The following is a 15,893-nucleotide window of genomic DNA, read 5'->3' as shown; positions in this document are numbered from 1 at the left end:
TGATGAAAAGTAAACAGAAGAGCATCTGCGCTTGAGTCCTGCTGTCGCCTCTGCCCCAACTTCGCCAACATCCTGGCCCCAACAGGCTAAGTGCGGTGAAGACTGGCCTGGGCCTTGGGGAATGAGGTGGTCACACTGCCAAGAAGATGGACAGGATGGTGCAGAAAAAGAACACAGCTGGAGCACTGGACTTGCTGAAGGAGTTTAAGAATATTCCATGACTCTGAAATTATTACAGTCCACAAGAATTGGAATGTCAGTAAATGCTCTTTGCAAGCAGAGTACAGAGGAAGAAATTATATCTTTAGCTAAGTCTCTCATCAAATCCTGGAAAAAGTTATTAGATGAACCATCAACTAAGAAAGATCCTGAAGAAAAGGAAAAAAAAACAAACACTGCAATTACATCACGAAATAGCCCTGAAGAGAAGAAAGTAGCTCCCGTGGCAACTTACGCAGCAGACAGGATGAGACAAATGCTAGAGATAATTACATGTCATCTTTTCCTCAAGCACTAAGCACGTCTGATTCTGTATTGCTGCTCTTCGAGTAGATGACTACATTGTTTCTGGAGCTGATGAGGAAGAATTAGGATCTCAAGCTGAGAAAGCTATGTATCAAGAAATAAGGAATAGAGACATGAAATACAAAAATAGAGTATGAAGTCAAATATCAAATCTTAAGGATGCAAAGAATCTGAATTTAAGGGAAAATGTACTGTGTGGGAATATTCCTCCTGACTTATTTGCTAGAATGACTGCAGAGGAAATGGCTAGTGATGAACTTGAACAGACACAGAAAAACTTGACCTAAGAAGCCATCAAAAAGCATCAAATGGCCAAGATGGGTGGAACCCAGACCGACTTATTCACATGTGGCAAATGTAAAAAGAAGAACTGTACTTACACACAGGTAGAAACTTGAAGTACCAATGAACCAATGACAACATTTGTTGTCTGTAATGAATGTGTAAATCGATGGAAGTTCTGCTGAGTTGGAAGATTGGCCAAATGTCTGGACCATTGAGAAAATGGATTTTGTAATTAGCATTAAAACTAGGTCAAGGACCTAGTTTTTCTGCAAATCAGATTTTTAAAGTGACATACATTCTTAGGTTAATCTGTTTGTGACATAATTTCCTTCCTTAAATGCTTTCTATAGTTTCAGATCAGTAGGGAGACTACATAATAATTGTGTGGTATCTATTTCAAACACCTTTTTTTCATTTTTATAGGTAATTGATATTAAACTTTTATCAATTAAACTTTTGGCAATTTATTTTTACCTTTTTTTCTTCCTAAAGGAAAATGTACCTTAACTTTTTTACAGTCTGAAACATACACAGTAGAAATGTTATTCTTCTCAGTTAACACATAAACGAAAATTGCATTTTCCCCCATATTGGCATGTACCTGCAAATATTAACAGAGGAGAGAGGTAATATGATTACAAGTTTATCAAATGTGGTGTGTATTCAAATACTACTTGACCAGCTTATCTAAATTGTACACAATATTTGGATTAGCATAAAATTGATTTTAATTATTATATTCACAAGTCTAGGATAATTATATATTAATATTTTGCATTTGTAACTGACCGTGACCATCATTTATTATAATTTCTTATACATGTTTATTACTTGTTCTTAATAGATTTTACTTTTGGAAATATGACTTGTCTTTGTTGAAAAAAAAAGTAAACAAAAGAATATAATAAATTCTTATCTACCCCTCCAAGTTTCAACAATATTAATATTCTGTCAATCTTATATCATCTGTCCCTCACTAACTCTCTAACCTCAATCAATGATGATGATGATTCCAGTTTTTTTCCTGAGGTAAAATTTATGTACATTGAAAGATAAATCTTAGCTGTACAATATTTTTATTAGTTTCACATGTACAAAACAATGTAATACTTACACATTTATACCCCTCACAAAGTGATAACCTCCTCCCCCCAATCTACTACCCCTCTGACATCGTATGATTGACATCTGTTACAATTCCATTGACTCTATTCCCTATGCTGTACTCCACATCCTGTGAATATATATATATATATATATATATGTATTTGACATTCAGTATTATTCAGCTTCAGCTTCAGGGTATACTGCAGTGGTCAGGTATCTACACCATCAATGGGGATACGAAATACAGTTTGGGGAATACAATCAATAATGTTAGCCATACAATTTTTAACAAAAGATGCACCTCTGTAACTCACAACATTATCTTAATATAGAACATTGCTATCATTCCAGATAGTTTTCCTTGTTCCATCCCTGTAATCTCCTTTTCCCAAGACAACTACTAGTCAGACTTTGTCACCTTAAGTTAGTTTTGCTTCTTTATAACTTCATAAAACAAATCATACAGTTTGTGGTCTTTGATCTGGCTTCTTTTGCTCAGCATAATTTCTGTCTGTGAATCATATGGTAGTTCTATTTTTATCTTTTGAAGAACTTTCATGCTGTTTTCCATACAGGCTGCACTAATTTACATTCTCACCAACAGTGTACCAGGGTTCCCACATCCTCTCCAACACTTGTTATTTCTTGTCTTGTCGATAATAGCCAATCTAACAGGTGTGAGTAATATATCATTGTGGTTGGGATTTGCATTTTCCTGATGGTTAATGATGTTGAGGTACTTGGATATCTTCTTTAAAAAATTGTCTATTTAGTTCCTTTGCCCATTTTGTAGTCACATTGTTTTGTTTGTTGTTGTTATTAAGTTGTATGTGCCTTTAAAATATATTTTGGATACTAACTCCTTATTGGATATATGATTTGCAAAAATTGTCTTCTATTATCTAGATTGCCTTTTCACTTTTTTGTTTCTTTTGCTGAACAGAAGCTATTAAGTTTTAAGTACTAATCCCATTTGTTAATTTTTCATTTTGTTGTTTGTGCTTTTGATGTCATATCCAAAAAATCATTGCAAGACCAATGTCCAGGAGCTTTGTTCCTACATTTCCTTCTAGAAGTCTTGTGGTATCAGGTCTTAGGTTTAATTCATTGATCCACTTTGACTTAATTTTTGTGAATGGTATAAGATAGTGGTCCAATTTCATTATTTTGCATGTTTATCCTGTTTTTCCAGCACTACTTATTGAAGAGACTATTTTTTCCCTGTTGGGTGTTCTTGGCTCCCTTGTCAATATTAGTTGACCAGATATACAGTGGTTTAATTCTGGGCTCTCTATTTTGTTTCACTGGTCTATGTGTCTATTTTAATGCCAGTACTACACTGTTTTTTTGTTGTTGTTGTTGTTGTTGTTGTTGTTTGTTTGTTTTAACTATAGCTTTGTAGCATAGTTTGAACTCAGGAAGTGTGACACTTCTGAGTTCTTTTTTCTGGGGATTTCTTTGGTTCTTCGGGGGTTTTTTGTATTTCCATACAAATTTTAGGATTTTTTTTTCTATTTCTGTAAAGAATACCATTAGAATTTTTAAAGGATATTATTGAATCTATAGATGACTTTGGGTAATATGGACACTTGAACAATATTAATTCTTTCAATCCAGGAACATGAGATGTCTTCTTTTTTGTGTCTTCTTTGATTTTTTTCAACAAAGTCTTACAGTTTTCAATGTATAGATTTTCCACATTCTTGGTTAAGTTTATTTCTAAGTATTTTATTGTTTTTGATACTATGTGAGTGGGATAGTTGTTTTATTTCTTTTTCAGATGTTTCATTATTAATTTATAGAAATACAACTGATTTCTGTATGATGATTTTATATCCTACAACTTTTCCGAAATCACTAATTCCAACAGTTTTTGGTTGAATCTTTGGGAGTTTCTATATAAAAAAATCATATCATCTGTAAATAGCGACATTCCTACTTCTTTTCTGATTTCGATCTCTTTTCTTTCTTTGTTTTGCCCAATTAAAAAAAATCATATCATCCGCAAATAGCGACATTCCTACTTCTTCTTTTCTGATTTGGATGTCTTTTCTTTCTTTGTTTTGCCCAATTACTCTTGCTAAGGAATTCAGTATTAATAACAGGTGAGAGTGGGCATTCATGCTTGTTCCTGAAATTAGAGAGAAAGCTTTCAATTTTTCTCCATTGATTATAATGTTAGTTGTGGGATTGTTGTATATGACATTTATTATGTTGAGATTTGTTCCTTCTATGCCCAATCTGTTGAAGGTTTTTATCATGAAAGGATATCATATTTTGTCAAATGTTTTTCTGCATCAATTGTGATGATCATGTGATTTTTATCTTTCATTCTATTAATGTGATGTATTCCATTGATCAATTTGCATATGCTAAGCAATTCTTGTATCCCAGTGAAATATATTTCACTTGGTCATGGTGTATAATTCTTCTAATGTGTTGTTTAATTCAGTTTGCTAATATTTTGTTGAGAATTTTTGTACCAATATTCATCACGGATATTGGTCTATAGTTTTCTTTTCTTGTAGAGCTCTTCTCTAGCTTTATTATCAAGATAATACTGATTTCATAGAATGAGTTTAGGAGTGTTTTCTCCTCTTGTTTTTGGGAAAAGTTTGAGAAGTGTTGGCATTAATTCTTCTTTAAATGTTTGGTAGAAATTGCCAGTGAACATGTCTGGTCCCAGGGCTTTCTATGTTGGGAGGTTTTTGATTATTGATTCAATCTCTACTCACTCATTAGTTTGATTGGATTTTAGTGACTGCTAAATATTGGACACAGAGAGAAGGAAAGACAAATAGAAGATAAAGAAAAATATATGCATGAGAAAATATGCCTGATATAGAGTAAGCACTAGGTATAACTGTTATTAATACTTAAAGAATATTTTAACATATTCAAAATATTAATGAATTTATCCTTAGAAATTTATTTATAAAAATATTTTCAATGTGTGTATTTATTCCTATGAATATGAGAAATAAATTTATATTCTTTGGGAATATATACCTCAAATGAATATATTCTTTTTCTAAATATATACAAAAAGAATGCCCTATGGAATTCTGGGAAAATGTTTGCTGTATTTGTCTACTGGTTCTCTCTGCCAAGTCCCCTTAGAAACATTCAGTGTGAAATTTAAAAATCCAGACAATATCTATAACAAACATAGGTGACCATCTCCAGGAGTCCCAAAATGCCAGGATATGGGAATAAACCACCAAAATTATAAAATCTGCATATCATCAATAATTATGCAAGAGAAAACAGAAAAGGCAAGGTGGCATTAGATAAAACCTGAGATCCTCAAAATGACTAAAAATTATTTACAGGACAGATTAGCAGGCTAAACTGAGAATAGTAGCAGAAACTGGGAGAGGTTTAATAGCAGGTGAGTATAAGAGTCCCAAGGTAAAGTCTGGAGGGGCTGCATCAGTCTGTACTTCATGAATCAAATCTAATCGTCTAGAACTTTTCTCCAGAACAAAGCTCAACACTGATAAGAAAATTCTGGGAACATAATCCAAACTATACAGCACAGGGAAAATAAAGATTCTTAAAATGAGCTAAAGTATCAAGTTTTCAAATCCAATATAAAGTTATTATATGACAAAACAGAAGGTAGAAAAAATTCCTAACAATTGGGGGTGGGAAGAAAGAGAGCATGGAACCATCTATATAAAACAAACAACTGTACAAAAGAAGAAGGAGGAAGAGGAGGAGGAGGAGGAGGAAAAGAAGAAGAAGAGGAAGGAGAAGGAGAAGGAGAAGGAGAAGGAGAAGGAGAAGGAGAAGAAGAAGAAGAAGAAGAAGAAGAAGAAGAAGAAGAAGAAGAAGAAGAAGAAAAGAAAAAGAAAAATGTAGCCAAAAGACATACTTACAAAATACATAAACACTCCAACCTTGTTTCAAAATGCATTAAAATAATTTAGAAAATACCAAAAGATATGAAAGAACAATATAAATCAGAATGTATGAAAATTGATAAACTAGGTGACAGAACACAGAAAATAATTAGACACTAAAGAAAATATATTTCAGAAGTAAATACTAAACAGAATGGAAGAGGAAAGAAGCACAATAAATAACACCTTAAGAAAAAATATGGGTAAGGAAAACAAAACAAAAAAATAAACAAATGAGACTACATCAAACTAAAAAGTTTTTGCATAGCAAAGGAAACCCTCAATAAAACAAGAAGATAATATACTAAATAGGAGAAATATTTGTCAATGATACATCTAATAAGGGGTTAAAATCCAAAATTTATAAAGAACTCATGAAACCTAACATCAAAATAATTGTCCAATTAAAAAATGGACAGATGGCCAACAGACATATGAAAAGATGCTCAACATCACTAATCATGAGAGAAATGTAAATTAAAACCACAGTGAGATATCACCTCACACTAGTCCAATGGCTACCATCAATAAATCAACAAACAAACGTTGGTAAGGATGTGGAGAAAAGGGAACCCTCATGCACTGCAATCCCACATAGTGGGATTGCAAATTGGTGCACACACTATGGAAAACAGTATGGAGGTTCCTCAAAAAATGAACAATAGGATTATCTTATGACCCAGCAATTCCATTTCTGGGTATTTATCCAAAGAAATCCAAAACACTAATTAAAAAAGATACAGCGGTCAAGATGGCAAAGTAGGTAAATGCTGAGCTCACCTCCTTTCATGACTACATCAAAATTACAAGTTAACTATAGAACAACCATCATGGAGAATCACCCAAAGTCTAGCTGAACAAAAGTCCTACAACTAAGGACATATAGAAGACGCTATGTCAAGCCTGGTAGAAGGGGTAGAGACACAAAATAGGCTGGTCCCATACCCACATATGGGATTTAAGAATTGGGAGCAATATCTCAGCTTCAAAGGTCCTCCCTGAGGAGTGAGGGGTCCCAGGCACACACAAGGCTTCCCAGCCCAAGGTTCCAGGGCTGGGGAAAGAAGTCCCTATAACCTCTGGCTGTAAAAAACAGTGGATGTTGTGGCTGAGTGAGATGGAGGGCTGCTGGAGTTCCAGTCGCTCCTCTTAAAGAGCCCATGCATAGGCTTACTCACTGACAGACTAACTTGCTCTGAGCTCCAGTGCTGGGATAGCAGCTTGAAAGGCTCCAGTGACATATGGAGAGGAACTGAATTGTCTGGCTTCAGTATGAGGGCTGGAGGGGCAGCTTTCTTCCAGAAAGAAGTGCTGGCAGAAGGAATTGTTACTTTGTTGAGCCCTCTCCTCATGTAGCCTGCACTCACAGGCAGGCACAATATCTGTGTCTCCATTAATCTGACCAACACCATTCTCTCTGTCCTGATAATTCCATGAGACCCCACCCCACCCAACATGTGGCCCTACCCAAGCCATGTCCAGTGTCTTTTCCATAGAAATGGTCTATCTTGGCTCATAGTTTTGACTTTTCTAAAATTTCTCAAAGTTTCACAAACTCCAAAGAAACATCTAACCTCAGCATGCCCTGTACCTCTTGCTGAGCAGCCCCAAGCCTGGCACTAATGGAAGCTGGCCTCAGTTCACAGCTTAGCCTCTCCCAGGCACCACCAAGGCCAGTGGGGGTGGAAGACATCATCATATTGCTTTGTAGCTCATGCTAGGTGGCTCTGGGTAGAGCAGTGGCTACAGCTGAACTTGGCCTATGGCAGTCCTCCCCACCCCCAAGAAGCACCACCAGGCCATCTCCACAAATGATATACCCAAAGGGCAGACTGGGCAGGCAAAAGTGAATCCTGCTCTGTAGGGCCAGCCCATGCACAACAGCTCCTCCACTCTAGTTATGGCCAGTCCTCAAAACCAATCAGATGAGGGTAAATCCCTCCCATCGAGGTGCAAACAGCAACCAAGGCTCAAATGCAATAGGAGGGCACACACAACCCACATGAGAGACATACCTGGAGCACCCAGCTCAGGTGACCAGAGAGACTGTGTCACTGGGCCCCACAGGATATGTACTACATAAGTCTACTCTACTAAGACTGAGAGACATAACAGCTCTACCTAATACATAGAAACAAACATAGAAACTCAGCCAAAATGGGGAGACAAATAAACATGTCCCAAAGGAAAGAACAGAACAAAGCTCCAGAAAAAAGAACTAAACAAAAGAACACAAGCAATCTACCAGACACAGAGTTGAGTACACTGGTTATAAGGATGCAAAATGATCTCAGTGAGAACTTCAACAAAGAGATAGGAAACAAAAATGGAGATAGAAAATGTAAGAAACAATCAGTCAAAAATAAAGAATATCATAACTGAAATGAAAAATACATTTGATAGAATCAACAGTAGATTAGATGAAGCAGAGGATGGACACAGAGGTTTGGAAGATAAAGTAGCAGAACTTTAGTCAGAACCCAGTCAGAACAGCTAAAAGAAAAAAGAATCCAAAAAATGAGGTGAGTTAAGGAGCCTCTGGGACAATATCAAGTGCATCAACATTCACATCATAGGAGTACCAGAAGGAGAAGAGAGAGAGCAAGAAGTTGAAAACCTATTTGAAGAACTAATGGTGGAAAATGTCCTTAACCTGGTGAAGGAAATAGACATACAAGCCCAAGAGGCACAGAGAGTTTGAAACAAGATAAACCCAAAGAGGCCCACACCAAGACACATCATAATTAAAATGCCAGAGGATAAAGGCAATGAGAGAATCTTAAAAGCAGCAAGAGAAAAGCAATTAGTTACTTACAAGAGAGCTCCCATAAGACTGTCAGCTGATTTCTCCACAGAAACTTTGCAGGCCAGAAGCAATTACCATGAAATATTCAAAGTGATGAAAAGCAAGGACCTATGACCAAGATTACTCCTACCCAGCAAAGCTATAATTTAGAATGGAAGGACAGATAATGCGCTTTCCAGACAAGAAAAAGCTAAAGGAGTTCATCACCACGAGACATTCATTACAAGAAATATTAGAGGGACGTTTTTAAGAAAAAGAAGAAAAAACAAAGGTCAAAAGTATGAATAATAAAATGGCAATAACTACGTATCTATCAACAATTACTTTTAATGTAAATAGATTAAATGATTCAATCAAAAGACATGGGGTCGATTAATGGATAAGGAAACAAGACCCTTACATATGATGTATACAAGAGACTCACTTCAGATTGAAAGACACATACAGACTGAAAGAAAAATGATAGAAAAGATATTTTATGAAAATGGAAACTAAAAAAATTTTTTTAAAAAGCTGGGGTAGCGAAACTTAAACCAGACAAAATAGACTTTAAAACAAAGGCTGTAACAAGAGACAAAGAAGGGCCCAGTAATCCCTCTTCTGGATATTTATCTGAAGAAACCCAAAACACTACTTCAAAGGGACATGTACATCCATACATTTATTGCAGCATTATTTACAATAGCTAAGATATGGAGCCAAACTGGGTATCGATCAATGGATGAATGGATAAAGAAGAGGAGATACATATATACAATGGAACATCACTTAGCCATAAAGAAAAATGAAATCTTGTGATCTGCGACAACATGGATGGACCTAGAGAGTATAATGCTGACTGAAGTCAAACAGGGAAAGAAAAATGCCATATAATCTCACTTATATGTGGAATCTAAAGAACAAAATAAATGAAGAAAAAAACAGAAACAGACTCATAGATACAGAGAACAAACTGATGGTTGCCAGATGGGAAGGGTGTTGGGGGGCTGGGTGAAATAGGTGAAGAGATTAACAACTACAAATTGGTAGTGATGAAATAGTCATGGGGATGTAAAGTAAAGCATAGAGACTATACTCAATCATATGGTAATAACTATGTATAGTGCCAGGTGGGTACTAGTATGTTAGTAAGGGGGATTGCTTTTTAAATTATATGAATGTCTAATCAATATGCTGTACACCTGAAATAAATATAAAATAATATAGAATGTCAACTGTAGTGGAAAAACTTAGAAAGGAGGGAAAAAGATAAAGGGGAATAAGAGGTTCAAATTTCAGGTATAAAACAAATAAGTCATGGGGAGATAATGTACAGCATAGGGAATATAGTCAGTAGTATTGTGATAGCGTGATACAGTGCCAGATGGTTGCTGGACTTACCATGGTGATCACTTCTTTAGGTATGTAAATGTTGAATAACTATGGTTCTACACCTGAAACTAATAGAATATTATATGTTAATTACATTTTAATGAAAATCTTTAAAATAATAAAATCTATATTTTAAAACAACAAAAATAAAACCGCTATTAGACAAATACCACCATAATGATTGTTGTAGACAAGATTCACCTATGAATACTAAAGTTAGTAGGTGAAAGTTTGAGGAGAAACAGAGTTTACATAGTCTCAAAATATCTCTCCTAAGATATTTGTTAGCTACAAAAAGGAGGTAACTTCAGAGTAGAGAAACCAGGCAGAAAATACCTTAACCAAGAAATCAAGGTCAACATCATCAGTAATAAGACATATAAATGTCCATACCATGAGTTTCATGAGATGATGTACTAGGGAAGACATAACAACATTTCTGCAGTGTTCTTGCCCCACCCCAAAAAATGCAGTACAGTCAGGAGAACCATAGATAAACCCAGAGTGAGAGACATTGGACAAAATATCTAATCACTGTTTTTCAAAAGCTTCAAAGTCATGAAAGACAAGGAGACTGAGGAACATTAAGCTACAGGAGACCAAAGAAAACAAAAACTAAAGAACGTAGACTTGTGGATAAGATCCTAGATGGGATACTAGAACAGAAAAGGAACATTAGTGTAAAAAATGGTAAAACTTGAATATAGTCTTTACTTTAAAGTTACTCTGACAATGTTAATTTCCTGGTTCTGACCGTTACAGTATGGTTATGTAAGACGTTAACATTAGGGGAGCTGGGTGAAGGCTATATGGAAACTCTCTACTATTTTTGCAATGTTTTTGTAAATCTAAAGTTAATTTAAAATAAAAAGGGTTGTTTTTTGTTTTTTGTTTTAAGAAAAAACTATGTGAAAAAAGAGGGACAAATTAAAAACAAAGGAAAAGAAAGAATTGAAGAGGAATTTTTAACTTTAAAGCTAGACAAAGATGATGCAATACACAGAGAACAGCAGACCCAAAAAGATAAAAGCAGGGGAACAGAACAGATACTAAAAATTAGAGTTCAAAAAAATTATCCTGAGTTAAAAAAAAAAAAAAGAAACGAAAAAAGAAGGACTGAAGCATGTACTGAAAAGGAACACAGCATACAAAAAATATTGACTCGGAATGAAAAATAGCAAACCATATTATAAAAAATTACTAAACCTTCAAGAAAATGAAAAGAGCTTTTGGGCACCCAGGCAAAAAGGCCAATTAACGTATAAGGGGGAAAATCATATTGTCATCAATTTTTTTGACAACAATGCTTTCCAAAGAAGAAAAATAATAGATTTCAGATACTCACAAAAGTTAAAAGTTAAATGCGAACCAAGGATGATGAATTTTTATATAGCCAATCTGACTTCAATTATAAAAGCTGCACACACGCTACTATTAAGTGATAAAAACTTAGGGGATCTTGTTGCCATGAGATTTTCCTAAGACATCATTTAGACATCAAGCTTTCGGTAACCAAATTACCAAACAGACAGGTAGCATTAAATATTTACTTATTGTAAATCTAAGAACGGAGGCTTCCAGGGGCTGGAATGGGTGGGAGAAATGGGGAGATGCTGGTCAAGGATACAAACTTTCAGTTACAAGATGAAAACGTTCTGAGGATCACGTACATCATGATTACTATAGTTAATGTTATATTGTACACTTGAAATTTGCAAAGAGAGCTGAGCTTAAGTAGAGAGAAAATGTTAACTAGGTCATAGATAGTTAATTAGCTCAATCGTGGTAATCATTTCAAAATATACATGTATGTCAAATCATCACATTATACACCTAAAAAATCAAGTGTACAACTTAAATATACACAATTCTTATTTGTCAATCATATCTCAGTAAAGCTGGAAAAAAACATAAGATAATAAAACTTAGCAAGGTTAATTATAAAAATAAAGTTCATCTGTGCCAACACAACAGAAGTTAAGTGATATCAACAGGTTTTTTTTGTTTTTTGTTTTGTAAATTCAGTGAATTTGTTTTTGGAAAAACGTCCAATACAGAAAGGTGTAACATATAACATACAGTCTTTTTCATAATAAAGATTTTAAATATAACTCATGTATGTAAAGATGAAGAATTAATGATGAACAGTGACCATAACGGTGGTGAGTGATGCCACAGGTGGTGATGGTGGTGCAGGTGATGATGACATCGATGGTAACACCTGAAGTCGTCATGGTAAAGACGATAATGACAATGAGGCTAAAAATGTCCCAGTGTTGGCATTAGGCACCAGGCTTCCCAGACTGCAGGTTAACTCTGCCAACGAAGAAAAATTAACACACCTGGGAGGTAAAACCCCTTTCAGTGAGCAAGTGTAAACCCAGACTAATTGCCGCTTCCACGAGGACCCAGTCTCTGGAGTGGCTATATCCCCAGAGAGGTTCTGTCTCCCTATAAACATACCCAATGCCCCAAATCTCAGTACCCAGTTTTCTGACTGGGTGAGGCCCTTGGCTGGAAATAACTGTAAACTTGGTGGCTGTTTTCTGATGTTTATTTCTTGGCCACTGACAACAAGTACCACCTAAGATTTCCAGGTAACATGATTCCACTTTTCCTCAATACAGGTATTCAATTCTAATTTTAAAGCAATTGAGTAAGATGAGAACAAAGTATCTTCCACGTATTCCCATTTCTAATGCAGACATTTTATATATACTATTTTCAGTCATATACTCTGCTTCTCACAGTGCTTTTCCCACACTTGAAAAGAAAACATAATTGTCTGTGGAATTCTGAGTGTTGTCATCAGCAGCAATTTTGAGCTTCTAGTAAAACACGATAAAACTACTGGTAAAATTTTTAGTAATTAACATGAAATTTGTGGATCATGTATAAAGTAGCTAGAAGATTACAGGAATAAAACAAATTTCTGTTACCCACAGTTTTCTATAGAAAAGAAAATGTGTTCACACCAAGAGGCAGGAACAAACTCTGCTTGGTAACAACAGTCTGTTTCTTAACAAACTTTGATTGCTGGTAAGGATACATTTAGAGTGGATTTCTGTTTCTTATCATTGTAGGAGACTCAGATTTGGTGGAAAGGGATATGTGAAATATCTTTTAAATCTAGTGTCACTATCTAGTGAAATGTATCTCTTTTTTAACAATTGAAACTCAATTCAAAATTCTTGCTCTTACTAGTGATTAAGAAGTTAAGTCTCTCGCTGCCAATAATTAAAGGTATAAAGTTTAGGATAATGCATGCTTGCTTATCTTAAATATCACAACAACACAAGTAATATTGTTGTTGCTGATTGAGTCAAAGTCTTTTAATGCTACGCAAGAAAGCAGGTAATAAAGCAGCAGGTATGATTTGCTCACTTTAAGTGAAAAAAATACGTGTACATGTATATCTATTATGTAAACATATATATACATAGAAAAAGATCTGGTAGAATATACATAGCAGTTTTAGATTCTTGGTAATTGAAATATGATGATTTTATTTTTGCCTCTTTGTATGTTTATTTTCTACAATGCCAATATGTTGCTTTTCTAACTAAAAAAAAAAGTGTTCCTGGAAATATAGCAGTAACAGCCTTCCTTGACCTTAATGTATTAAATTAAGTTTACTTAAAATATCAGAATAAAGTGTCAGAAAGAGATAAGTTATAGCACGACAGCATGGTATGGTGTTAGATGAAATGGACAGATGGTCACAAACCCTGAGTTCTAGGCCCAATTCTAACTTTTACTAACTGTGTGGCCTTGGGTAACTTGTGTAACTGAGTGCCAGTTTCCTAGAGAAGGCATTGGCAAACGTTTCCAGAAAGGACCAGGAAGTGTATGTTTCAGGCTGCACAGTCCACAGGCTCTCTGGTGCTAAGCTTGGCTCTGCCATCCCAGCAGGAAAGCAGCATCAACACCACATAAAGGAATGGACGTGGCGATGCTCCATTGCAACTTATCACATAAACAGGCCGCAGGCTGGACTTGGCGGAGTTTGCTGACCCCTCTCCTGCACAATAGATAATGTAGCATCCTTCTTTCCCCCCACGCTCTCCTCATACTATGAGGAGTGAACCTCAGTTTCATACAGTCACATATGCCTGACGCCATAACAGAGCAGCCTTACAAGACTCCGAACCAGAGAAGAGGAAAAAGCATAGGTTTAGAGACAGCAGAATCAGGCTGGAGTTTCAAGTCACACAGAGTCAATTCTGTGACCTTGAGGAAGTCTTAAAATCTCAGCACCTCAGGTTCCCATTACTGAAATGGGGGTGGTAATTCTGCTGTAAATACATTCCCTCCTCTCCTGAAGATTTTAGGAGTGGTACATGAGACTCGCCTCTGAAAGAAATGTGTACACAAAGTATTACAAAACTGTCAGTAATTATGTGAGGAGAAAATAAATTATCACGTGTTTAGTTTTTTCATCTCAGAAATCCATCTCAGAGACAGGATATCTGTCAGGATCATGTCCTGTACGTACTAGTGCGTGCCTCCTGGAGAGAGATGCTGTTTTTGTGTTTCATCTCAATGAAGACAAGAGGTCACAGTTTGATCTTACTATCTGATGCTATAACTAATAATAATGGATATCAACCACTTATTATGTGCAATAGTATCTGCCAGGGACTATGCACTATGAGGTAGATATTATTGTTCCCCACGTACACATAAGAATGCTTAGAAGTAGAAAAATTACAGAACTTGCTGAAGATCACAGAGTAAAAATCAGAGTTGGAGTTGAACCTCCCTCTGACTTCTGAGTCTTCAGCTTTAACTACCACACTCAATGCCGAATATAATACTTTAAACACAATTATGCTTCTTTATGTAAAAATGTAACCTACATGAATAATACCAGTGAAAGATGAAGAAACAGTATTGTAATCAATTTTATTTTTTAAAAATAGTACATACATATGATTTATAATTGTAAATGCCACTAAAAGGTTAATAACAAAGAGGAAGGGTACCTGCCCCAAGTGTCCCCAAGCCCAACTCTGTTGCCAAGAGGAAACAACTTTCAAATCTTTTATCCGTTTCCTTTGGTATTTGCCACTGTGTTTCTCCATTATGTGCTTACGGTGTTCTTTGAGATTTTCCTCTTTAATTATTATTCATAGCCTGTGATAGGACTCAGTTCACAATAATTATTCATAAATATTTGCTGAATGCAGTGATTGCATTTAACCTAGATGCAGATTCATCTATAACTTCCCCATCCCAATTCCTCTCGCTTGTCTCCCAAATAGTTATAATACAATTTTTGATTCTCAGTACTTAATGTCTGAGTGTTAGAACTCTAGCAACGCAGACTTCATTATCGTTGTTAATTCATCACTGCAGAGCCAAATATTGTACTTTTTATTATGTTTAACTACTTGTACTACCTGACATTTTTCCTGGAATTGTAATACTTGTCCGACAGTAAGTATCTCCCCTTTATACTTTCACATGCTCCATAGTATCTGTCAAATGCCCATTAATGTTATTTTCCAAATGCCCAAACATTTGGGAAATGTACCAATTTCATATCTCTCCTGAAGGCCTGTGTCCTCCACCCATTCTGGACTCACGCTGCAGACGTGAGGCACAGCTTTCAGCCTAGAATTCGCTTTGCTGCTCTCCTGTGTCAGATCCCTCTGTCCTAGGTCCCTGTACTGTCACTGAGATGTCTGATGGCATCCTCATCTCCTTTCTGCTCCTTTATATGTGATTCATTGTCTCTCCATTGATAAACATATAGATGTAGATGTAGGTACAGGTGCAGGTACAGGTACAGATGTAGATGTAGATGTAATTGTAGATGTACAAATATAGATATAGAAACAGATATAGATATAGGTGATATAGACATAGAAACATACACATATACAAAGACC

General features: G+C 35.6%; 1 pseudogene; it reads left to right on the top strand.

The window, feature by feature from the left end:
* Positions 1-217: 217 nt before the first annotated feature.
* Positions 218-992, top strand: LOC109433873 (transcription elongation factor A protein 1 pseudogene; annotated as a pseudogene).
* The last annotated feature ends 14,901 nt before the right edge of the window (positions 993-15,893 follow it).

Source organism: Rhinolophus sinicus, chromosome 9, assembly GCF_057876585.1.
Source record: "Rhinolophus sinicus isolate RSI-liver-muscle chromosome 9, RSI-T2T, whole genome shotgun sequence".
Classification (NCBI taxonomy): domain Eukaryota; kingdom Metazoa; phylum Chordata; class Mammalia; order Chiroptera; family Rhinolophidae; genus Rhinolophus; species Rhinolophus sinicus.
This window is presented reverse-complemented; position numbering and strand designations above follow the sequence as displayed.